This window comes from Epinephelus fuscoguttatus, linkage group LG7, assembly GCF_011397635.1.
Source record: "Epinephelus fuscoguttatus linkage group LG7, E.fuscoguttatus.final_Chr_v1".
NCBI classification, from domain to species: domain Eukaryota; kingdom Metazoa; phylum Chordata; class Actinopteri; order Perciformes; family Serranidae; genus Epinephelus; species Epinephelus fuscoguttatus.
The window spans coordinates 9,057,461-9,067,652 of NC_064758.1; positions in this window are offsets into that span (position 1 = coordinate 9,057,461).

Below are 10,192 nucleotides of genomic sequence, written 5' to 3' on the forward strand. Positions count from 1 at the left end.
AAATCAACCTGCTAAAGGCTGTATCAGTGCTCAGAACAAAGTATGCAACTACTCATGGACCAGAGGTTTGTGCTCATGACAAGATTTAAACATAACGGTGTCCTTCCTAAGCTGAGCTGCAACATTAGTTAGCTCAGTGATGCTAGGTGAGCTAGCAGTGGATGCATGCTTTTTTTCAGTGCGATTAAAGTTGGTGGCTGTAGTTTAGTAGAAAGAAAATAGTTCCTATACGAAACTGCTTTCAACAAGGTCTGTGGATTATCTTCATTAACCATGTTGTGATTTCTGGAAAGAGACATTGCTGTTGAGTTTTTTAAATGTATTTTTGGCTTTTTGAGCACCACAAGCTGAGTGCCATCTAGGTCTGTTATATTGGAGAGAGGACAGACAGCTCTACAGCCAATATCTCCAACACTTGGCAACTCACCAAAACAATCTAGACTGACAAATAGTACTACAGGTCAGAGGAAAAATCTGTATTTTTTATTTTGGAGTGAACTGTCTCTTTAACATAAAAACATTGCCCAATATTCCATAGTAAGAGGATGCCAAAGTATATGGCTCTGATTGTTAAACTACCAATGTTTGTAAAAGGAAACACACAAATCCATATGACTTGGCAAATGTAACCCTGTTGAGCACACAAGAGAGTTAATGGCACCAAAGATGAACATAACCGAGCATAATTGCATGTTATGATGAACATAAATAATCAATCAAGACATCCCAGATGCAATGCAAAGTAATAGAGTGCTGCAGTGATGATGGGTTTTTGTTTTTGTTTTTGTTTTTTTGGCCAACCAGAAGGTATTGCTCTGGTGTCCTCATCAAAAAGCATAAGGGATTTTTCCATTGTATTTTAGATTACTAGAGAAAATAAGATTTGTGACAAAGAAACTTTATGATATTTGTTCAACAAGGTCATCTCCACGACTGAACACCAAAATTTAGGACTTGATTAACAGCAGAGATGGTAAATCTTTAGGCCTCTTTCCTTTGATTTCAAGTCATTCAGCTGGGTGCAGATATTGTGCTTATGCTGGACATGTCTAGACTGAGTGGAACTCAATTATTTATTATTCTTTATGAATCCTGAATGGAGTGTAGGGAGGGCCCCTTTGAAGAGATGAGAATTTGCCCCAGCAGGAAGGAAAGGAAAAACATTTCCCATGTGGAAGACCGGCATGATTTTTGTTTATTTTGTGTTATTCATTCATATTTATATTTATATAAATTATTCAAATTGCCCATTGTTTCGCGGTCTAATTATAATAACACTGAATGTGAACAATATAACCACCCTCATGAGGAGAGTAAAGTGTATGATAAAATGTTTGCTACTCATTGAGGAGTGACTGGGATGATTTCTTCATACAGTGGTGTCGTTTGCATACCCTATATGGCAGTCAAAAATGGAAATCATCTCCTATTTCCCATGTAATGCACTATATTAACCCCCTGCCATTTTTCTTGGTTGTCATTGAGCATGTTAGAAAAAGCTGATAGAATTTTGTTCAAGGCACTGCTGTTCCGAAATTCATCCTCACAAAGCCACTATCACACCCGTGATAACAACGTGATCATCCACACTGATGAAAAACGGTCTGTAAGGCAAGCACTGCACACTCCAGTTGTATCAGCAGCTCAGTTCCTGTAATTTCTAAAGAATCACGACTGGCTGTCAGCGTTTCTATCATTCATCAAATAGCTCTGAAAGTGATCCCAACAATGTTGTTCGTCACTGTCGTCGTTAATGTTGTGGTGTGGACTCCGATTTTTTAGCGATTTTTAAAACCATATGATTTTATAGTTACAGTTGTTATTCTTGATGTGGACAGTTCTCAAAGTGCTTTCACACAGCCACACGGTAACTCACCACCTCCTGTCACTTCAAGGCAGCGGCCACGCAGCAGCATGAAAGCAGCTTGAGGACTTGGTTTCAGCAGAGGTAACGGAAACAGAGCTAAAATCTGGGTGTGGGAATAGGGATAATATAGATAAAGAAATATTTCTACCTATAGTTTTATTTAAGTACACTTTCACATTTGAAAATTACTCATTTATGTGTCTCAGTCTATGTCTTTGTCTCTTTTTGTCATTTGGCATGTCCATGTCTCTATATAGCTGCCATACTGATGTGCTTGGAGATGCAGTGGCCCGCAGATAACTAGCCATGACACTGCATGGCATCATTAGTCTTCCTTATGGTGTTGTGTCTCTCATTGCTCACATGACCTTGTAGCAATCCCCAAACAATTAAACTAGAGGAGGGGCCTGAGACAGGGAGAGGGCAGGAAGGAAAAGCACATGTGTGCATTACACTTGCAGGTCAACAAGTGAACAGAAGGAATGTTGTCTCAAAGTGTGAAGCACATGTCAGTGGCAACCCTGAATGAAATAGATAAAAGAGGGGCTGTGCCCCTTCCTTGTTCTGTGATTTCAGTATGGAAAACACCATTTGAGAACTGACTGGGTCAAGTATTCTAATGAGATAAAACAGCTGCATGTTCTATTCAGAAACAGACTGTGGATAATGAAAGGAAAATTTGTCAAAGTTTCACACCAACTTCTGTGTTTGTCCTTCTTGAAAATTAACGAAATGACCGCTCAGCAGGTGGTGCAGTTGTACTTTCGGCTGTTGGGATGGTTCATGTAGATATCTGAGTAAAAGAGAGAGCAGTCAATAATCTGTCGGATAGCTACAATATGTATTTTTCAAGCTAAATGATCTGTGGTGTGCTAGCATCACAATGGCCAAGAAAAAATATTTATATCAAGTTGTGCAAACCATCACTACTGTATCCTCCAACCTCTGCTGTGAACACTACTACCTCACAGCATCACTGATTTCCTTTGGTGTTCAGAGTGGATTGGACTTTTCTAGCACCATTTGAAATCGGTTGTGCTGGAAGGGGTTTTCACCTACACTTCATAATGACCCAAAATCCCTCAAAGAAAAAAAAGGAGGGGACTTGTTGTACAGCAGTAGAGGTGAAACTGACAAGACAGTCTATACAGTCTTAAGAAAATATCCATGTATATCCATGTGAGCAATCTGTAACAGGAGCAAACATAACAACCCAGTTCTATGCAACAAGATTAATGTGTGGGACTGATGTCACTACACGAGTGGTTTTAAAACTTTTTTGTGCCCAAGGCATACCAATGCCCAAGCTAAAATCTCAAGGCATTTATATGCATTTATATCTGTGCACAATAGCCTCTTGAACATGTTTTATCACTCTTATCAAGACTTTAATATTTGTTTTTCTTTACTAATGTCAAATAATTGACACCTAACTATTACTCATGAAATATTACTGATGATGATAGTGATACTAATAGATGATACTAATGATTCAAGAATTCATTTTAAACTTTTTAAAATTACATCAAAGCACAGATAAAACATATTTTTAAACAAAACAAAACATTCATAACTCATTATACACATTATAGAAATCACTTTGAAGCTACACAGAGGAATAGAGACTATAGTGAATTACCAGGAATAATACTTCCCCTCCTCCCTCCTACTTCGTCACTGATTATTTCCTCCAAGCCACTTCTCTTGTATTGGCTTCTATCTATTTAAAGGCTCTTCACCACTATCCCTAACCCTGAATCATACACCCACACAGGTTCTTTCACTTATTTTGCTCAGTTAGACACCTCTCTAAGGTGAACCTGTAGGTTGTGCTTGATTGACATCTCCCTTTAAGGCACCTGCACTCCCACGTCTTTTCAATGACACTGGCTGATTACACTTTTAGTAAGGTGGAAGTGAGGTGGAGCTATGCTGGGATTATGTACCAGTAGGTATGATTACAGGGCACCCACCCGAACAGGTGCAACAAAACTAACACAGGCGTGAGGGAGATGTCACTCAAGTGTAGTTGCCCACAGTACGGATAAGAGGTCTCTATGAGTCTCTATGAACATGTTAATGCTTTTTTTGTGATGCTTTTTTTCTTTTGAAATCCACTGTAAAGTTGACTACAGCTGTTATCCTTCAAATATCACTCTTTGAGCCTACAGGTTGGGAATGTTTGATACTTAAAACCAAGCTGTAATGCACCTGTACATGATACTGCTTCAGCAACAAGGTTTTCTACTCTTTTCTCAAAAGGTAACATGCAAAGCACCACATGGGACTTGACTGTAACTCCCTCACTTATTTTCGCTTAGCAGCAGCAGCCTGCTGATATTCCACAAGGAGGAGCTGTTAGCTGCCATGTAGCTTTATTTGCATTCATCATTACCAGTAAGGACACTGCTTTGAACCATCACTGCAAGAAAAGCAAATCTGCTTAAGTTCATGAAATGAACTTGGTTGACCTGGGTTCAAATGTCAGCAGGAATTTAGGCTTTTTTGTTTGTTTGTCACAATTTGCATTCAGTGACTGTTTCATAAATGAAACATCCTCACATTCAGTGGGTCCAATTTTAAAGCTGCTTTAGCATTATTCTTTCTTTCTTTCTTTCTTTCTTTCAAAATATATAAAATATTAATAAAATTAAGTATTACATTATAATAATTAATATTACATCACACAATATTACTTAAAACATAGCACTTTGGGGCAGTCAAATTAGATTAAAACACAGCTGACTGAAACTACACATACACATACACATACATACTGCCACATACTGTGATGGTATATGATGTCTGCTGGAGATGAATGTACTCTAAATATTTACAACCCAAAAGCCTCATACCTTTCTGTAATCCTCTGGTAGTGGTACCTGCATGTGAATTTTAGCAGCCGTCAGAAACTAGACAGAAGACCTTGATCATTATGCATACATATACAAAAAGTACATTTGAAGTCAGTAAAGAAGGGTCTTATACAAGCTGAAACTATTTAATATATATGATATGACCCCGTGGTAGACCTTCAGTTTGCCTACCAACAGGACATAATTTGGGTGTTTCAGTTATTACTCTGCAAGCATGTTGACAAGACCTCAAATCAACATAAAAGAAATAGCCTTTACAAGAGTCAAATGTAAAAGCTGAAAAAACAAAACAGTGTAAAAAAGGGTAGCTTTACTAAGCTAAACATAAACTTGCTTTTGTTTGTCACTGCTTCCAAAGTAATGACTTATTAATGTTTATTTATTATTTTTTCATATGTGTATTTGAGTTGCATAAGTTGGGAAATAAATAAAATTAATTATTACTGGTTGTGTTTTTGAGTTTTTCTCTACTGTTTTTGTATGTCTGTTAGGTTCGAGCTGTATCGACGTATTAAGTACCGGGGTATTTAGAAATTCAGAGAGTATGATTTTCAATACCATCAAAAATACAGATGCTCCTTGATACGGAGGTGCTGTATTGAGGTGATGTAGTGCACAGCATGCGCCACCAGAGGTCAGTCTCTACTGGTGGAACAGGCAGCTGAGCTGAGAAAGATGGTGACTGCGAGTGGTGGGGATAACATTATAAATGTAGTAAAAAAGAACTAGGCTCGTAGTTGAATGCCTTGAACCAGTCAAGTTGCACTTACAGTTTGAATTATGGCCAAAAACACGTTTTGTCAGGTCACAGTGAGCGAGTGGTGGGGATAATGTTACAGAAGTAGTAAAAAGAAAGATGCCACTGACCCTGTTTGGGAGTGTTGCTATATATACTTTAGGATGACTTTATTAACCACATGATTTTAGTTCACTGATGTGTCGGTTTCCACCACTGCAACAAGTGGTCCATCAGGTCCTCCTGTAAGAGGGGAGCTTATTTCCTATCAATTCGTAATTCGACTTAAGTATTTCAATCCAGAAAGACATGTCTTAATAGTAGGCTAGACAATGACATGGCATACATGCTATAATGACTTCTATCAACAGCAGATAAGCTTTTTAATTTTTTACACAAATACTGTCATACACCAAATACCCCAGTGAAATGTCAAGAAGGTATGAAGGTATGAAAAAACAGACACCACTCAAGCCTAATGTCTGTGTTGCATAAAATACTGTAACAGACAAACACGTTAAAGGGATAGCGCACCCAAAAATGAAAATTCAGCCATTATCTACTCACCCATATGCCGATGGAGGCTCAGGTGAAGTACAAGCACGTGTGTGCACTCGTGCGAGACTGTGAGACATGGGCACCGCCTTCATGTGTGTTCAGCTACAGGCTACAATGAGGCTAAAAGCAGAGTTTAAATGACATTTTTCCAAACAACTTTTTATGTCGGGGCTTCAGGACACTTGGATCACTATGGATGAGCAGTATGGAGATATTTTGTGGTTTCAATTATGTGTTTTTGGATGTTTTAATCTGGGGCGTCCAGCCTGCATTGGGTGGAGTTGTGCTGCTACCCACTCTCCCCTTGGATCTCCGCAAGGGATGTGAGGACTCTGTCAAAGCCCCTTTAGGTGTCTGTCAGGGCCTGTGCTGTATACTCCCCTACCTCTCTCTCTCTCTCTCTCTCTCTCTCTCTCTTCTCAGATCCTGGGCTGATTGGAGCACGGGGCTGTGATTAGTGCAGCTCGGGGCACCTGGCCAATTAGAGCCCTGTCTCATCCTCAGTTGGTATGGTTCACTCTCCCTGAGGACAGCAGCGTGTTTTTGTCCTGTTGGTTTTACCTTTTGTTTCTTTAAGTTTTGCATCATACAACACTCTCGCAGCACATTTTTCAACTTACAACACCACTACACCACTGACAACTGATTGACACACCTCATATTATCCTTTTGTCGCACATTCAGTTCATCCTTTGTGATTATTTAAATAAATTTAGTATCTTTTTTGTAACCTTTAAATCGTGTGTTTCCTCCTTTTTGATGCGGCCTTTGAGCCAGATCGTGTCAAATCTAAAGCTTCACCTGAGCCTCCCTCGGCATATGGGTGAGTAGATAATGGCTGAATTTTCATTTTTGGGTGCACTATCCCTTTAAGGCTCAGTTTTAGCAACCTGAGTTACCACTGACTCACCACTGTTATTCCCAGTGTTTACAGTATGCAGAATTAAAAGATTGCATGAATTACTCACCTCTGGTGGTATTGATGCATAAACATCAGCTTAGGATACAGATTTCAGCCAGCTGGCAGCTTGTCAAACAAAAATGAACTTAAGTACAGTAACGGAGGCCAGTTAACAAAAATATTTTAAACCACAAAACAGAGTTAAAAAAAAAAAAGTTTCTGACTTTCCACCAGAACAATGCTTCTCTCTCCTCTCATACCATTGTCATTTGCACAAGGAGCCAGTAAAACTGACCGGAACTTTAAATAAGAACACATCCAAACACACATGCAGGCACACACACACACACATACACACACACACTTACATAGCAAATTACACAAAAGCACGTGCAGAATGAAAAGAAGAGGGTAACCCTGGTTTTCAACTGTTCATTTTCGCTTTCTGAGTGTGTGGAGCAATCAGGTAACACACCTCCTCCTCCAGATGTTTTCCCGTCCAAAGAGTATAGCTCTGAACAAATTACAGCCTCTGCTTCCAACCACAATCTTCCTGAAGAGTAACTTCTTTACCTGCTGTTCTGTTCTGTCACAGGTTCTCAATTTCTTCACTTGTTTCAGCTCATTAGTTTTTCAGTGTATCTATCAGCTGCCATTTGTCTCTTTTTTCCTTACACTGAACCACTGCTTATCTATTAGTGTTTTTGCTGATCACTTGGGGTTTGGTTATACTGTATACTGTACTGTATAAGAGGCCTATATTCAATTTCAACCTGCAGCATATGTGCAGTTTTTGTACATGCTGTTAACTGTCATGTTTGTATTACAGGAGAATACTGCTGCACAGAAGTGTTGATAATTATGGATTCCAGCCATTCCTGGGCTTCACCTTGCACAACCTGTGCTGACTCCTGACAGAGTACTTTCCTGCTACTCCTCTCTCTCTCCTTTTTTCCTTCACACTCAGTTCAGTTTAGTTCAACCCAGTGTCAGTGTAAACACAGTATTTTCCCCAATGTCTATCTTTCCATTCCTTCTCTATCTCCAGATAACATGTTCTTTGTGATACTCAGTAGTCGTAATTCTTTAGAATGATGAACTTAAAGTAATAGCTTACTATACTGGCCACGTGCTTGAAGGTCACATCAGACCTTAAAGGGATAGTGCACCCAAAAATGAAAATTCAGATATTATCTATTCACCCATATGCCGACGGAGGCCCTGGTGAAGTTTTAGAGTCCTCACATCCCTTGCGGAGATCACGTGAGCGCGGAGCACAGTGAGGCTAAAAACGTTCATATGACGTTTTTCGAAACAACTTTTTATGTCGGGGCTTCAGGACACTTGGATCACTACGGATGAGCATGTTGGAGATACTTTGTAGTTTCAATTTTGTGTTCTTGGACATTAGTCTGGGGCGCCGTCAGCCATTAGGTGAGCTAGCCGCTGCCCCCGCCGATCTCCGCAAGGGATGTGAGGACTCTAAAACTTCACCAGGGCCTCTGTTGGCATATGGGTGAGTAGATAATGGCTGAATTTTTATTTTTGGGTGCACTATCCCTTTAACACACACACACACACACACACACACACACACACACACACACACACACACACACATGTTGATCTCTTCCAAAAGAGACTATCCCTGTATTAAGCGGCTACTGGTTGGGGATATGTGATATTTATCAGTTGACTTGGCTGGCACCACATAATGAGCTTGACGATGGAGATTGTCATCATCTCTTGATAGTTCCCATGGTACAAATCCTGTCAGAGATGAGTCATTCCGCTCTCTTCCTCCGATGAAGCAAGAAAAGAGCTACATGCTATTTTACTTTATATTCTGCGCTGCCACTTTCACATGGGCTCACTATGGACAAGAGAAATAGAAAAAAAATATGAACTAGGGGGGACTCAGTGGTAAACTTGAAACAAACTGATCCATCATTACTGCTATTAGTAACACCTGTGTTTTACATAATGCCTGCTATGATGAGCCTTATTGTGTCTGTTCATCCATTTTTTTAAGCTTATATCTTGAAACTTTTAAATTTAAAGGAGCAGTGTGTAGGATTAAGGAGTATCTACTGGTAGATATGAATATAATATTCATACCTCTGTTTTCATTACTGTATCATTACCTGAAACTAGTATCGTTACGTTTTTGTTACCCAAGAATGAGTCATTTAGGCTATATATAGGCTATGTCTACCATCAGAGTGGGTCCTCTTCATAGATCTATAATAATACCTACAAACCAGATGCCAAGATGGCGCCTATTCAGTCCTATGGATTTGCTTACCTGGTGCATATACCAAAAAAGTTTCTAGCTTCTGGGTTTACCACTGAATATGTGCAGTAATGTTTCCCCTGCTCCATGGAGTCCACCATTTTGTCTTACAGTAGCTCAGAATGTACAAATCAAACACTGACCCTAGTTAAGGCCATTCATGTTCAGTTTTCAGTTCAATTTCAGACCCCAGGTCTTCAACAGGTGGTCCAGGACCTCCAGGGGGTCCTCAGAGGTACTGCAGGAGGGCTGCCAAATTATTGTTTGATAATTTCTGATATATTTTTTTGATGCATCTTTTTTTAAATTTTCAAATATTAAAAAAGGTCTGAAAATACGCATTAACATGAATCTAACACATTTTGCCTTGTGCAACAACTTACCTCTGTAAAAGTGTAATTTACTCTCTCTTTCTCTACCTATGTGAAAAGCAAACACAGGACAGGACTGCAGCCTGAGGCTGATATGGCCCTCTGCATGACAACCTCCATTCATCCTGTGTACTATGTAATGCAGTTTTATAGAATATGGGTGGTCGGGTAGTCTCTCTTTTCAGCTAAGGAGTCCTTGGCCTGAAAAACTTTGAAGACCCCTTCACTGGACCTTACAGTGAAACCCTTGCTGCAAGGCAAAAAGTGATGCAGTGTAGCAATAGGTTCTCTTTTCTCCATTAAACTGAAATGTATTTCATCATGTAAAAAACAGTGCTTTTGTTTGGTTGCACGTTTGCCTTTAAGAGACTGTCAGGTTTAAGTTAACTAATGAAACAAAGTCTCCATTCAAAACATTTTGACAAGAAAATAAGCCACGTAATATTAATACCTTTTCAACATCTAGGAACCTGTGAGTAATCTTTAAACAGTGGGCTTGGCCTGACAGGACTGGGTGGGGTGCTGTGGATGAGACCTACCTGCTCCTGTTTCCCCGGGCCAGTAACGTAGCTGCCGGTGACACTTTGGGC